Here is an 18302-nt window from a genome sequence, read left to right as displayed (position 1 = left end):
CTCACAACACTGAAGACGATTCATTCGAAATGACTTCTCCATGCATTTCATGCATTGGTAAAAGCACTATGATGAAAAGTGTGATATGTTTTCAGGTATCTCCTATACTAATAGAGCCACATGCTCACCGGTTTGCCACATGCTGTAGGCCTATGGACTGAACAAGAAACCACCAAAAATGTTAACCCGTCATCGTTCTCACAACACTGAGGACGATTCATTCGAAATGACTTCTCCATGCATTTTATGCATTGGTAATTGCACTATGATGAAAAGTGTGATATGTTTTCAGGTATCTCCTATACTAATAGAGCCACATGCTCACCGGTTTGCCACATGCTGTAGGCCTATGGACTGAACAAGAAACCACCAAAAATTTTAACCCGTCATCGTTCTCACAACACTGAGGACCATTCATTCGAAATGACTTCTCCATGCATTTTATGCATTGGTAAAAGCACTATGATGAAAAGTGTGATATGTTTTCAGGTATATCCTATACTAATAGAGCCACATGCTCACCGGTTTGCCACATGCTGTAAACCTATGGACTGAACAAGAAACCACCAAAAATTTTAACCCGTCATCGTTCTCACAACACTGAGGACGATTCATTCGAAATGACTTCTCCATGCATTTCATGCATTGGTAAAAGCACTATGATGAAAAGTGTGACATGTTTTCAGGTATCTCCTATACTAATAGAGCCACATGCTCACCGGTTTGCCACATGCTGTAGGCCTATGGACTGAACAACAAACCACCAAAAATTTTAACCCGTCATCATTCTCACAACACTGAGGACGATTCATTCGAAATGACTTCTCCATGCATTTTATGCATTGGTAAAAGCACTATGATGAAAAGTGTGATGTTTTCAGGTATCTCCTATACTAATAGAGCTACATGCTCACCGGTTTGCCACTTGCTGTAGGCCTATGGAATGAACAAGAAACCACCAAAAATTTTAACCCGTCATCGTTCTCACAACACTGAGGACGATTCATTCGAAATGACTTCTCCATGCATTTTATGCATTGGTAAAAGCACTATGATGAAAATGTTTTCAGGTGTCTCCTATACTAATAGAGCCACATACTCACCGGTTTGCCACATGCTGTAGGCCTATGGACTGAACAAGAAACCACCAAATATTTTAACCCGTCATCGTTCTCACAACACTGAGGACGATTCATTCGAAATGACTTCTCCATGCATTTTATGCATTGGTAAAAGCACTATGATGAAAAGTGTGATATGTTTTCAGGTATCTCCTATACTAATAGAGCCACATGCTCACCGGTTTGCCACATGCTGTAGGCCTATGGACTGAACAAGAAACCACCAAAAGTTTTAAACTGTCATCGTTCTCACAACACTGAGGACGATTCATTCAAAATGACTTCTCCATGCATTTTATGCATTGGTAAAAGCACTATGATGAAAATGTTTTCAGGTATCTCCTATACTAATAGAGCCACATGCTCACCGGTTTGCCACATGCTGTAGGCCTATGGACTGAACAAGAAACCACCAAAAATTTTAACCCATCATCGTTCTCACAACACTGAGGACGATTCATTCGAAATGACTTCTCCATGCATTTTATGCATTGGTAAAAGCACTATGATGAAAAGTGTGATATGTTTTCAGGTATCTCCTATACTAATAGAGCCACATGCTCACCGGTTTGCCACATGCTGTAGGCCTATGAACTGAACAAGAAACCACCAAAAATTTTAACCCGTCATCGTTCTCACAACACTGAGGACGATTCATTCGAAATGACTTCTCCATGCATTTTATGCATTGGTAAAAGCACTATGATGAAAAGTGTGATATGTTTTCAGGCATCTCCTATACTAATAGAGCCACATGCTCACCGGTTTGCCACATGCTGTAGGCCTATGGACTGAACAAGAAACCACCAAAAATTTTAACCCGTCATCGTTCTCACAACACTGAGGACGATTCATTCGAAATGACTTCTCCATGCATTTCATGCATTGGTAAAAGCACTATGATGAAAAGTGTGATATGTTTTCAGGTATCTCCTATACTAATAGAGCCACATGCTCACCGGTTTGCCACATGCTGTAGGCCTATGGACTGAATTAGAAACCACCAAAAATTTTAACCTGTCATCATTCTCACAACACTGAGGACGATTCATTCGAAATGACTTCTCCATGCATTTTATGCATTGGTAAAAGCACTATGATGAAAAGTGTGATATGTTTTCAGGTATCTCCTATACTAATAGAGCCACATGCTCACCGGTTTGCCACATGCTGTAGGCCTATGGACTGAACAAGAAACCACCAAAAATTTTAACCCGTCATCGTTCTCACAACACTGAGGACGATTCATTCGAAATGACTTCTCCATGCATTTCATGCATTGGTAAAAGCACTATGATGAAAAGTGTGATATGTTTTCAGGTATCTCCTATACTAATAGAGCCACATGCTCACCGGTTTGCCACATGCTGTAGGCCTATGGACTGAACAAGAAACCACCAAAAAATTTAACCCGTCATCGTTCTCACAACACTGAGGACGATTCATTCGAAATGACTTCTCCATGCATTTTATGCATTGGTAAAAGCACTATGATGAAAAGTGTGATATGTTTTCAGGTATCTCCTATACTAATAGAGCCACATGCTCACCGGTTTGCCACATGCTGTAGGCCTATGGACTGAACAAGAAACCACCAAAGATTTTAACCCGTCATCGTTCTCACAACACTGAGGACGATTCATTTGAAATGACTTCTCCATGCATTTTATGCATTGGTAAAAGCACTATGATGAAAAGTGTGATATGTTTTCAGGTATCTCCTATACTAATAGAACCACATGCTCACCGGTTTGCCACATGCTGTAGGCCTATGGACTGAATTAGAAACCACCAAAAATTTTAACCTGTCATCATTCTCACAACACTGAGGACGATTCATTCGAAATGACTTCTCCATGCATTTTATGCATTGGTAAAAGCACTATGATGAAAAGTGTGATATGTTTTCAGGTATCTCCTATACTAATAGAGCCACATGCTCACCGGTTTGCCACATGCTGTAGGCCTATGGACTGAACAAGAAACCACCAAAAATTTTAACCCGTCATCGTTCTCACAACACTGAGGACGATTCATTCGAAATGACTTCTCCATGCATTTCATGCATTGGTAAAAGCACTATGATGAAAAGTGTGATATGTTTTCAGGTATCTCCTATACTAATAGAGCCACATGCTCACCGGTTTGCCACATGCTGTAGGCCTATGGACTGAACAAGAAACCACCAAAAAATTTAACCCGTCATCGTTCTCACAACACTGAGGACGATTCATTCGAAATGACTTCTCCATGCATTTTATGCATTGGTAAAAGCACTATGATGAAAAGTGTGATATGTTTTCAGGTATCTCCTATACTAATAGAGCCACATGCTCACCGGTTTGCCACATGCTGTAGGCCTATGGACTGAACAAGAAACCACCAAAGATTTTAACCCGTCATCGTTCTCACAACACTGAGGACGATTCATTTGAAATGACTTCTCCATGCATTTTATGCATTGGTAAAAGCACTATGATGAAAAGTGTGATATGTTTTCAGGTATCTCCTATACTAATAGAACCACATGCTCACCGGTTTGCCACATGCTGTAGGCCTATGGACTGAACAAGAAACCACCAAAAATTTTAACCCGTCATCGTTCCCACAACACTGAGGACGATTCATTCGAAATGACTTCTCCATGCATTTCATGCATTGGTAACAGCACTATGATGAAAACTGTGATATGTTTTCAGGTATCTCCTATACTAATAGAGCCACATGCTCACCGGTTTGCCACATGCTGTAGGCCTATGGACTGAACAAGAAACCACCAAAAATTTTAACCCGTCATCGTTCTCACAACACTGAGGACGATTTGTTCGAAATGACTTCTCCATGCATTTTATGCATTGGTAAAAGCACTATGATGAAAAGTGTGATATGTTTTCAGGTATCTCCTATACTAATAGAGCCACATGCTCACCGGTTTGCCACATGCTGTAGGCCTATGGACTGAACAAGAAACCACCAAAAATTTTAACCCGTCATCGTTCTCACAGCACTGAGGACGATTCATTCGAAATGACTTCTCCATGCATTTTATGCATTGGTAAAAGCACTATGATGAAAAGTGTGATATGTTTTCAGGTATCTCCTATACTAATAGAGCCACATGCTCACCGGTTTGCCACATGCTGTAGGCCTATGGACTGAACAAGAAACCACCAAAAATTTTAACCCGTCATCGTTCTCACAACACTGAGGACGATTCATTCGAAATGACTTCTCCATGCATTTTATGCATTGGTAAAAGCACTATGATGAAAATGTTTGATGGTATCTCCTATACTAATTGAGCCACATGCTCACCGGTTTGCCACATGCTGTAGGCCTATGGACTGAACAAGAAACCACCAAAAATTTTAACCTGTCATCGTTCTCACAACACTGAGGACGATTCATTCGAAATGACTTCTCCATGCATTTTATGCATTGGTAAAAGCACTATGATGAAAATGTTTTCAGGTATCTCCTATACTAATAGAGCCACATGCTCACCGGTTTGCCACATGCTGTAGGCCTATGGACTGAACAAGAAACTACCAAAAATTTTAACCCGTCATCGTTCCCACAACACTGAGGACGATTCATTCGAAATGACTTCTCCATGCATTTTATGCATTGGTAAAAGCACTATGATGAAAATGTTTTCAGGTATCTCCTATACATGCTCACCGGTTTGCCACATGCTGTAGGCCTATGGACTGAACAAGAAACCACCAAAAATTTTAACCCGTCATTGTTCTCACAACACTGAGGACGATTCATTCGAAATGACTTCTCCATGCATTTTATGCATTGGTAAAAGCACTATGATGAAAAGTGTGATATGTTTTCAGGTATCTCCTATACTAATAGAGCCACATGCTCACCGGTTTGCCAAATGCTGCAGGCCTATGGACTGAACAAGAAACCACCAAAAATTTTAACCCGTCATCGTTCTCACAACACTGAGGACCATTCATTCAAAATGACTTCTCCATGCATTTTATGCATTGGTAAAAGCATTATGATGAAAAGTGTGATATGTTTTCAGGTATCTCCTATACTAATAGAGCCACATGCTCACCGGTTTGCCACATGCTGCAGGCCTATGGACTGAACAAGAAACCACCAAAAATTTTAACCCGTCATCGTTCTCACAACACTGAGGACGATTCATTCAAAATGACTTCTCCATTCATTTTATGCATTGGTAAAGGCACTATGATGAAAAGTGTGACATGTTTTCAGGTTTCTCCTATACTAATAGAGCCACATGCTCACCGGTTTGGCACATGCTGCAGGTCTATGGACTGAACAAGAAACCACCAAAAATTTTAACCCGTCATCGTTCTCACAACACTGAGAACGATTCATTCGAAATAACTTCTCCATGCATTTTATGCATTGGTAAAAGCACTATGATGAAAATGTTTTCAGGTATCTCCTATACTAATAGAGCCACATGCTCACCAGTTTGCCACATGCTGTAGGCCTATGGACTGAACAAGAAACCACCAAAAATTTTCACCCGTCATCGTTCTCACAACACTGAGGACGATTCATTCGAAATGACTTCTCCATGCTTTTTATGCATTGGTAAAAGTACTATGATGAAAAGTGTGATATGTTGTCAGGTATCTCTTATACTAATAGAGCCATATGCTCACCGGTTTGCCACATGCTGTAGGCCTCTGAACTGAACAAGAAACCACCAAAAATTTTAACCCGTCATCGTTCTCACAACACTGAGGACGATTCATTCGAAATGACTTCTCCATGCATTTTATGCATTGGTAAAAGCACTATGATGAAAAGTGTGATATCTTTTCAGGTATCTCCTATACTAATAGAGCCACATGCTTACCGGTTTGCCACATGCTGTAGGCCTATGGACTGAACAAGAAACCACCAAAAATTTTAACCCGTCATCGTTCTCACAACACTGAGGACGATTCATTCGAAATGACTTCTCCATGCATTTTATGCATTGGTAAAAGCACTATGATGAAAAGTGTGATATGTTTTCAGGTATCTCCTATACTAATAGAGCCACATGCTCAACGGTTTGCCACATGCTGTAGGCCTATGGACTGAACAAGAAACCACCAAAAATTTTAACCCGTCATCGTTCTCACAACACTGAGGATGATTCATTCGAAATGACTTCTCCATGCATTTTATGCATTGGTAAAAGCACTATGATGAAAAGTGTGATATGTTTTCAGGTATCTCCTATACTAATAGAGCCACATGCTCACCGGATTGCCACATGCTGTAGGCCTATGGACTGAACAAGAAACCACCAAAAATTTTAACCCGTCATCGTTCTCACAACACTGAGGACGATTCATTCGAAATGACTTCTCCATGCATTTTATGCATTGGTAAAAGCACTATGATGAAAAGTGTGATATGTTTTCAGGTATCTCCTATACTAATAGAGCCACATGCTCACCGGTTTGCCACATGCTGTAGGCCTATGGACTGAACAAGAAACCACCAAAAATTTTAACCCGTCATCGTTCTCACAACACTGAGGACGATTCATTCGAAATGACTTCTCCATGCATTTTATGCATTGGTAAAAGCACTATGATGAAAAGTGTGATATGTTTTCAGGTATCTCCTATACTAATAGAGCCACATGCTCACCGGTTTGCCACATGCTGTAGGCCTATGGACTGAACAAGAAACCACCAAAAATTTTAACCCGTCATCGTTCCCACAACACTGAGGACGATTCATTCGAAATGACTTCTCCATGCATTTTATGCATTGGTAAAAGCACTATGATGAAAATGTTTTCAGGTATCTCCTATACATGCTCACCGGTTTGCCACATGCTGTAGGCCTATGGACTGAACAAGAAACCACCAAAAATGTTAACCCGTCATTGTTCTCACAACACTGAGGACGATTCATTCGAAATGACTTCTCCATGCATTTTATGCATTGGTAAAAGCACTATGATGAAAAGTGTGATATGTTTTCAGGTATCTCCTATACTAATAGAGCCACATGCTCACTGTTTTGCCACATGCTGTAGGCCTATGGACTGAACAAGAAACCACCAAAAATTTTAACCCATCATCGTTCTCACAACACTGAGGACGATTCATTCGAATTGACTTCTCCATGCATTTTATGCATTGGTAAAAGCACTATGATGAAAAGTGTGATATGTTTTCAGGTATCTCCTATACTAATAGAGCCACATGCTCACCGGTTTGCCACATGCTGTAGGCCTATGGACTGAACAAGAAACCACCAAAAATTTTAACCTGTCATCATTCTCACAACACTGAGGACTATACATTCGAAATGACTTCTCCATGCATTTTATGCATTGGTAAAAGCACTATGATGAAAAGTGTGATATGTTTTCAGGTATCTCCTATACTAATAGAGCCACATGCTCACCGGTTTGCCACATGCTGTAGGCCTATGGACTGAACAAGAAACCACCAAACATTTTAACCCGTCATCGTTCTCACAACACTGAGGACGATTCATTCGAAATGACTTCTCCATGCATTTTATGCATTGGTAAAAGCACTATGATGAAAAGTGTGATATGTTTTCAGTTATCTCCTATACTAATAGAGCCACATGCTCACTGGTTTGCCACATGCTGTATGCCTATGGACTGAACAAGAAACCACCAAAAATTTTAACCCATCATTGTTCTCACAACACTGAGGACAATTCATTCAAAATGACTTCTCCATGCATTTGATGCATTGGTAAAAGCACTATGATGAAAAGTGTGATATGTTTTCAGGTATCTCCTATACTAATAGAGCCACATGCTCACCGGTTTGCCACATGCTGTAGGCCTATGGACTGAACAAGAAACCACCAAAAATTTTAACCTGTCATCGTTCTCACAACACTGAGGACGATTCATTCGAAATGACTTCTCCATGCATTTTATGCATTGGTAAAAGCACTATGATGAAAAGTGTGATATGTTTTCAGGTATCTCCGATACTAATAGAGCCACATGCTCACCGGTTTGCCACATGCTGTAGGCCTATGGACTGAACAAGAAACCACCAAAAATTTTAACCGGTCATCGTTCTCACAACACTGAGGACGATTCATTCGAAATGACTTCTCCATGCATTTTATGCATTGGTAAAAGCACTATGATGAAAAGTGTGATATGTTTTCAGGTATCTCCTATACTAATAGAGCCACATGCTCACCGGTTTTCCACATGCTGTAGGCCTATGGACTGAACAAGAAACCACCAAAAATTTTAACCCGTCATCGTTCTCACAACACTGACGACGATTCATTCGAAATGACTTCTCCATGCATTTTATGCATTGGTAAAAGCACTATGATGAAAAGTGTGATATGTTTTCAGGTATCTCCTATACTAATAGAGCCACATGCTCACCGGTTTGCCACATGCTGTAGGCCTATGGACTGAACAAGAAACCACCAAAAATTTTAACCCGTCATTGTTCTCACAACACTGAGGACGATTCATTCGAAATGACTTTTCCATGCATTTTATGCATTGGTAAAAGCACTATGATGAAAAGTGTGATATGTTTTCAGGTATCTCCTATACTAATAGAGCCACATGCTCAACGGTTTGCCACATGCTGTAGGCCTATGGACTGAACAAGAAACCACCAAAAATTTTAACCCGTCATCGTTCTCACAACACTGAGGATGATTCATTCGAAATGACTTCTCCATGCATTTTATGCATTGGTAAAAGCACTATGATGAAAAGTGTGATATGTTTTCAGGTATCTCCTATACTAATAGAGCCACATGCTCACCGGTTTGCCACATGCTGTAGGCCTATGGACTGAACAAGAAACCACCAAAAATTTTAACCCGTCATCGTTCTCACAACACTGAGGACGATTCATTCGAAATGACTTCTCCATGCATTTTATGCATTGGTAAAAGCACTATGATGAAAAGTGTGATATGTTTTCAGGTATCTCCTATACTAATAGAGCCACATGCTCACCGGTTTTCCACATGCTGTAGGCCTATGGACTGAACAAGAAACCACCAAAAATTTTAACCCGTCATCGTTCTCACAACACTGACGACGATTCATTCGAAATGACTTCTCCATGCATTTTATGCATTGGTAAAAGCACTATGATGAAAAGTGTGATATGTTTTCAGGTATCTCCTATACTAATAGAGCCACATGCTCACCGGTTTGCCACATGCTGTAGGCCTATGGACTGAACAAGAAACCACCAAAAATTTTAACCCGTCATTGTTCTCACAACACTGAGGACGATTCATTCGAAATGACTTTTTTATGCATTTTATGCATTGGTAAAAGCACTATGATGAAAAGTGTGATATGTTTTCAGGTATCTCCTATACTAATAGAGCCACATGCTCAACGGTTTGCCACATGCTGTAGGCCTATGGACTGAACAAGAAACCACCAAAAATTTTAACCCGTCATCGTTCTCACAACACTGAGGACGATTCATTCGAAATGACTTCTCCATGCATTTTATGCATTGGTAAAAGCACTATGATGAAAATGTTTTCAGGTGTCTCCTATACTAATAGAGCCACATACTCACCGGTTTGCCACATGCTGTAGGCCTATGGACTGAACAAGAAACCACCAAATATTTTAACCCGTCATCGTTCTCACAACACTGAGGACGATTCATTCGAAATGACTTCTCCATGCATTTTATGCATTGGTAAAAGCACTATGATGAAAAGTGTGATATGTTTTCAGGTATCTCCTATACTAATAGAGCCACATGCTCACCGGTTTGCCACATGCTGTAGGCCTATGGACTGAACAAGAAACCACCAAAAGTTTTAACCTGTCATCGTTCTCACAACACTGAGGACGATTCATTCAAAATGACTTCTCCATGCATTTTATGCATTGGTAAAAGCACTATGATGAAAATGTTTTCAGGTATCTCCTATACTAATAGAGCCACATGCTCACCGGTTTGCCACATGCTGTAGGCCTATGGACTGAACAAGAAACCACCAAAAATTTTAACCCATCATCGTTCTCACAACACTGAGGACGATTCATTCGAAATGACTTCTCCATGCATTTTATGCATTGGTAAAAGCACTATGATGAAAAGTGTGATATGTTTTCAGGTATCTCCTATACTAATAGAGCCACATGCTCACCGGTTTGCCACATGCTGTAGGCCTATGGACTGAACAAGAAACCACCAAAAATTTTAACCCGTCATCGTTCTCACAACACTGAGGACGATTCATTCGAAATGACTTCTCCATGCATTTTATGCATTGGTAAAAGCACTATGATGAAAAGTGTGATATGTTTTCAGGCATCTCCTATACTAATAGAGCCACATGCTCACCGGTTTGCCACATGCTGTAGGCCTATGGACTGAACAAGAAACCACCAAAAATTTTAACCCGTCATCGTTCTCACAACACTGAGGACGATTCATTCGAAATGACTTCTCCATGCATTTCATGCATTGGTAAAAGCACTATGATGAAAAGTGTGATATGTTTTCAGGTATCTCCTATACTAATAGAGCCACATGCTCACCGGTTTGCCACATGCTGTAGGCCTATGGACTGAATTAGAAACCACCAAAAATTTTAACCTGTCATCATTCTCACAACACTGAGGACGATTCATTCGAAATGACTTCTCCATGCATTTTATGCATTGGTAAAAGCACTATGATGAAAAGTGTGATATGTTTTCAGGTATCTCCTATACTAATAGAGCCACATGCTCACCGGTTTGCCACATGCTGTAGGCCTATGGACTGAACAAGAAACCACCAAAAATTTTAACCCGTCATCGTTCTCACAACACTGAGGACGATTCATTCGAAATGACTTCTCCATGCATTTCATGCATTGGTAAAAGCACTATGATGAAAAGTGTGATATGTTTTCAGGTATCTCCTATACTAATAGAGCCACATGCTCACCGGTTTGCCACATGCTGTAGGCCTATGGACTGAACAAGAAACCACCAAAAAATTTAACCCGTCATCGTTCTCACAACACTGAGGACGATTCATTCGAAATGACTTCTCCATGCATTTTATGCATTGGTAAAAGCACTATGATGAAAAGTGTGATATGTTTTCAGGTATCTCCTATACTAATAGAGCCACATGCTCACCGGTTTGCCACATGCTGTAGGCCTATGGACTGAACAAGAAACCACCAAAGATTTTAACCCGTCATCGTTCTCACAACACTGAGGACGATTCATTTGAAATGACTTCTCCATGCATTTTATGCATTGGTAAAAGCACTATGATGAAAAGTGTGATATGTTTTCAGGTATCTCCTATACTAATAGAACCACATGCTCACCGGTTTGCCACATGCTGTAGGCCTATGGACTGAATTAGAAACCACCAAAAATTTTAACCTGTCATCATTCTCACAACACTGAGGACGATTCATTCGAAATGACTTCTCCATGCATTTTATGCATTGGTAAAAGCACTATGATGAAAAGTGTGATATGTTTTCAGGTATCTCCTATACTAATAGAGCCACATGCTCACCGGTTTGCCACATGCTGTAGGCCTATGGACTGAACAAGAAACCACCAAAAATTTTAACCCGTCATCGTTCTCACAACACTGAGGACGATTCATTCGAAATGACTTCTCCATGCATTTCATGCATTGGTAAAAGCACTATGATGAAAAGTGTGATATGTTTTCAGGTATCTCCTATACTAATAGAGCCACATGCTCACCGGTTTGCCACATGCTGTAGGCCTATGGACTGAACAAGAAACCACCAAAAAATTTAACCCGTCATCGTTCTCACAACACTGAGGACGATTCATTCGAAATGACTTCTCCATGCATTTTATGCATTGGTAAAAGCACTATGATGAAAAGTGTGATATGTTTTCAGGTATCTCCTATACTAATAGAGCCACATGCTCACCGGTTTGCCACATGCTGTAGGCCTATGGACTGAACAAGAAACCACCAAAGATTTTAACCCGTCATCGTTCTCACAACACTGAGGACGATTCATTTGAAATGACTTCTCCATGCATTTTATGCATTGGTAAAAGCACTATGATGAAAAGTGTGATATGTTTTCAGGTATCTCCTATACTAATAGAACCACATGCTCACCGGTTTGCCACATGCTGTAGGCCTATGGACTGAACAAGAAACCACCAAAAATTTTAACCCGTCATCGTTCCCACAACACTGAGGACGATTCATTCGAAATGACTTCTCCATGCATTTCATGCATTGGTAACAGCACTATGATGAAAAGTGTGATATGTTTTCAGGTATCTCCTATACTAATAGAGCCACATGCTCACCGGTTTGCCACATGCTGTAGGCCTATGGACTGAACAAGAAACCACCAAAAATTTTAACCCGTCATCGTTCTCACAACACTGAGGACGATTTGTTCGAAATGACTTCTCCATGCATTTTATGCATTGGTAAAAGCACTATGATGAAAAGTGTGATATGTTTTCAGGTATCTCCTATACTAATAGAGCCACATGCTCACCGGTTTGCCACATGCTGTAGGCCTATGGACTGAACAAGAAACCACCAAAAATTTTAACCCGTCATCGTTCTCACAGCACTGAGGACGATTCATTCGAAATGACTTCTCCATGCATTTTATGCATTGGTAAAAGCACTATGATGAAAAGTGTGATATGTTTTCAGGTATCTCCTATACTAATAGAGCCACATGCTCACCGGTTTGCCACATGCTGTAGGCCTATGGACTGAACAAGAAACCACCAAAAATTTTAACCCGTCATCGTTCTCACAACACTGAGGACGATTCATTCGAAATGACTTCTCCATGCATTTTATGCATTGGTAAAAGCACTATGATGAAAATGTTTGATGGTATCTCCTATACTAATTGAGCCACATGCTCACCGGTTTGCCACATGCTGTAGGCCTATGGACTGAACAAGAAACCACCAAAAATTTTAACCTGTCATCGTTCTCACAACACTGAGGACGATTCATTCGAAATGACTTCTCCATGCATTTTATGCATTGGTAAAAGCACTATGATGAAAATGTTTTCAGGTATCTCCTATACTAATAGAGCCACATGCTCACCGGTTTGCCACATGCTGTAGGCCTATGGACTGAACAAGAAACTACCAAAAATTTTAACCCGTCATCGTTCCCACAACACTGAGGACGATTCATTCGAAATGACTTCTCCATGCATTTTATGCATTGGTAAAAGCACTATGATGAAAATGTTTTCAGGTATCTCCTATACATGCTCACCGGTTTGCCACATGCTGTAGGCCTATGGACTGAACAAGAAACCACCAAAAATTTTAACCCGTCATTGTTCTCACAACACTGAGGACGATTCATTCGAAATGACTTCTCCATGCATTTTATGCATTGGTAAAAGCACTATGATGAAAAGTGTGATATGTTTTCAGGTATCTCCTATACTAATAGAGCCACATGCTCACCGGTTTGCCACATGCTGCAGGCCTATGGACTGAACAAGAAACCACCAAAAATTTTAACCCGTCATCGTTCTCACAACACTGAGGACCATTCATTCAAAATGACTTCTCCATGCATTTTATGCATTGGTAAAAGCATTATGATGAAAAGTGTGATATGTTTTCAGGTATCTCCTATACTAATAGAGCCACATGCTCACCGGTTTGCCACATGCTGCAGGCCTATGGACTGAACAAGAAACCACCAAAAATTTTAACCCGTCATCGTTCTCACAACACTGAGGACGATTCATTCAAAATGACTTCTCCATTCATTTTATGCATTGGTAAAGGCACTATGATGAAAAGTGTGACATGTTTTCAGGTATCTCCTATACTAATAGAGCCACATGCTCACCGGTTTGGCACATGCTGCAGGTCTATGGACTGAACAAGAAACCACCAAAAATTTTAACCCGTCATCGTTCTCACAACACTGAGAACGATTCATTCGAAATAACTTCTCCATGCATTTTATGCATTGGTAAAAGCACTATGATGAAAATGTTTTCAGGTATCTCCTATACTAATAGAGCCACATGCTCACCAGTTTGCCACATGCTGTAGGCCTATGGACTGAACAAGAAACCACCAAAAATTTTAACCCGTCATCGTTCTCACAACACTGAGGACGATTCATTCGAAATGACTTCTCCATGCTTTTTATGCATTGGTAAAAGTACTATGATGAAAAGTGTGATATGTTGTCAGGTATCTCTTATACTAATAGAGCCATATGCTCACCGGTTTGCCACATGCTGTAGGCCTCTGAACTGAACAAGAAACCACCAAAAATTTTAACCCGTCATCGTTCTCACAACACTGAGGACGATTCATTCGAAATGACTTCTCCATGCATTTTATGCATTGGTAAAAGCACTATGATGAAAAGTGTGATATCTTTTCAGGTATCTCCTATACTAATAGAGCCACATGCTCACCGGTTTGCCACATGCTGTAGGCCTATGGACTGAACAAGAAACCACCAAAAATTTTAACCCGTCATCGTTCTCACAACACTGAGGACGATTCATTCGAAATGACTTCTCCATGCATTTTATGCATTGGTAAAAGCACTATGATGAAAAGTGTGATATGTTTTCAGGTATCTCCTATACTAATAGAGCCACATGCTCAACGGTTTGCCACATGCTGTAGGCCTATGGACTGAACAAGAAACCACCAAAAATTTTAACCCGTCATCGTTCTCACAACACTGAGGATGATTCATTCGAAATGACTTCTCCATGCATTTTATGCATTGGTAAAAGCACTATGATGAAAAGTGTGATATGTTTTCAGGTATCTCCTATACTAATAGAGCCACATGCTCACCGGATTGCCACATGCTGTAGGCCTATGGACTGAACAAGAAACCACCAAAAATTTTAACCCGTCATCGTTCTCACAACACTGAGGACGATTCATTCGAAATGACTTCTCCATGCATTTTATGCATTGGTAAAAGCACTATGATGAAAAGTGTGATATGTTTTCAGGTATCTCCTATACTAATAGAGCCACATGCTCACCGGTTTGCCACATGCTGTAGGCCTATGGACTGAACAAGAAACCACCAAAAATTTTAACCCGTCATCGTTCTCACAACACTGAGGACGATTCATTCGAAATGACTTCTCCATGCATTTTATGCATTGGTAAAAGCACTATGATGAAAAGTGTGATATGTTTTCAGGTATCTCCTATACTAATAGAGCCACATGCTCACCGGTTTGCCACATGCTGTAGGCCTATGGACTGAACAAGAAACCACCAAAAATTTTAACCCGTCATCGTTCCCACAACACTGAGGACGATTCATTCGAAATGACTTCTCCATGCATTTTATGCATTGGTAAAAGCACTATGATGAAAATGTTTTCAGGTATCTCCTATACATGCTCACCGGTTTGCCACATGCTGTAGGCCTATGGACTGAACAAGAAACCACCAAAAATGTTAACCCGTCATTGTTCTCACAACACTGAGGACGATTCATTCGAAATGACTTCTCCATGCATTTTATGCATTGGTAAAAGCACTATGATGAAAAGTGTGATATGTTTTCAGGTATCTCCTATACTAATAGAGCCACATGCTCACTGTTTTGCCACATGCTGTAGGCCTATGGACTGAACAAGAAACCACCAAAAATTTTAACCCATCATCGTTCTCACAACACTGAGGACGATTCATTCGAATTGACTTCTCCATGCATTTTATGCATTGGTAAAAGCACTATGATGAAAAGTGTGATATGTTTTCAGGTATCTCCTATACTAATAGAGCCACATGCTCACCGGTTTGCCACATGCTGTAGGCCTATGGACTGAACAAGAAACCACCAAAAATTTTAACCTGTCATCATTCTCACAACACTGAGGACTATTCATTCGAAATGACTTCTCCATGCATTTTATGCATTGGTAAAAGCACTATGATGAAAAGTGTGATATGTTTTCAGGTATCTCCTATACTAATAGAGCCACATGCTCACCGGTTTGCCACATGCTGTAGGCCTATGGACTGAACAAGAAACCACCAAACATTTTAACCCGTCATCGTTCTCACAACACTGAGGACGATTCATTCGAAATGACTTCTCCATGCATTTTATGCATTGGTAAAAGCACTATGATGAAAAGTGTGATATGTTTTCAGTTATCTCCTATACTAATAGAGCCACATGCTCACTGGTTTGCCACATGCTGTATGCCTATGGACTGAACAAGAAACCACCAAAAATTTTAACCCATCATTGTTCTCACAACACTGAGGACAATTCATTCGAAATGACTTCTCCATGCATTTGATGCATTGGTAAAAGCACTATGATGAAAAGTGTGATATGTTTTCAGGTATCTCCTATACTAATAGAGCCACATGCTCACCGGTTTGCCACATGCTGTAGGCCTATGGACTGAACAAGAAACCACCAAAAATTTTAACCTGTCATCGTTCTCACAACACTGAGGACGATTCATTCGAAATGACTTCTCCATGCATTTTATGCATTGGTAAAAGCACTATGATGAAAAGTGTGATATGTTTTCAGGTATCTCCGATACTAATAGAGCCACATGCTCACCGGTTTGCCACATGCTGTAGGCCTATGGACTGAACAAGAAACCACCAAAAATTTTAACCGGTCATCGTTCTCACAACACTGAGGACGATTCATTCGAAATGACTTCTCCATGCATTTTATGCATTGGTAAAAGCACTATGATGAAAAGTGTGATATGTTTTCAGGTATCTCCTATACTAATAGAGCCACATGCTCACCGGTTTTCCACATGCTGTAGGCCTATGGACTGAACAAGAAACCACCAAAAATTTTAACCCGTCATCGTTCTCACAACACTGACGACGATTCATTCGAAATGACTTCTCCATGCATTTTATGCATTGGTAAAAGCACTATGATGAAAAGTGTGATATGTTTTCAGGTATCTCCTATACTAATAGAGCCACATGCTCACCGGTTTGCCACATGCTGTAGGCCTATGGACTGAACAAGAAACCACCAAAAATTTTAACCCGTCATTGTTCTCACAACACTGAGGACGATTCATTCGAAATGACTTTTCCATGCATTTTATGCATTGGTAAAAGCACTATGATGAAAAGTGTGATATGTTTTCAGGTATCTCCTATACTAATAGAGCCACATGCTCAACGGTTTGCCACATGCTGTAGGCCTATGGACTGAACAAGAAACCACCAAAAATTTTAACCCGTCATCGTTCTCACAACACTGAGGATGATTCATTCGAAATGACTTCTCCATGCATTTTATGCATTGGTAAAAGCACTATGATGAAAAGTGTGATATGTTTTCAGGTATCTCCTATACTAATAGAGCCACATGCTCACCGGTTTGCCACATGCTGTAGGCCTATGGACTGAACAAGAAACCACCAAAAATTTTAACCCATCATTGTTCTCACAACACTGAGGACAATTCATTCGAAATGACTTCTCCATGCATTTGATGCATTGGTAAAAGCACTATGATGAAAAGTGTGATATGTTTTCAGGTATCTCCTATACTAATAGAGCCACATGCTCACCGGTTTGCCACATGCTGTAGGCCTATGGACTGAACAAGAAACCACCAAAAATTTTAACCTGTCATCGTTCTCACAACACTGAGGACGATTCATTCGAAATGACTTCTCCATGCATTTTATGCATTGGTAAAAGCACTATGATGAAAAGTGTGATATGTTTTCAGGTATCTCCGATACTAATAGAGCCACATGCTCACCGGTTTGCCACATGCTGTAGGCCTATGGACTGAACAAGAAACCACCAAAAATTTTAACCGGTCATCGTTCTCACAACACTGAGGACGATTCATTCGAAATGACTTCTCCATGCATTTTATGCATTGGTAAAAGCACTATGATGAAAAGTGTGATATGTTTTCAGGTATCTCCTATACTAATAGAGCCACATGCTCACCGGTTTTCCACATGCTGTAGGCCTATGGACTGAACAAGAAACCACCAAAAATTTTAACCCGTCATCGTTCTCACAACACTGACGACGATTCATTCGAAATGACTTCTCCATGCATTTTATGCATTGGTAAAAGCACTATGATGAAAAGTGTGATATGTTTTCAGGTATCTCCTATACTAATAGAGCCACATGCTCACCGGTTTGCCACATGC

The sequence above is a fragment of the Ranitomeya imitator genome, chromosome 9 (assembly GCF_032444005.1).
Source record: "Ranitomeya imitator isolate aRanImi1 chromosome 9, aRanImi1.pri, whole genome shotgun sequence".
In the NCBI taxonomy this organism is placed as follows: Eukaryota; Metazoa; Chordata; class Amphibia; order Anura; family Dendrobatidae; genus Ranitomeya; species Ranitomeya imitator.
The sequence above is the reverse complement of the archived record's forward strand: the minus strand, read 5'-3'. Positions refer to the sequence as shown.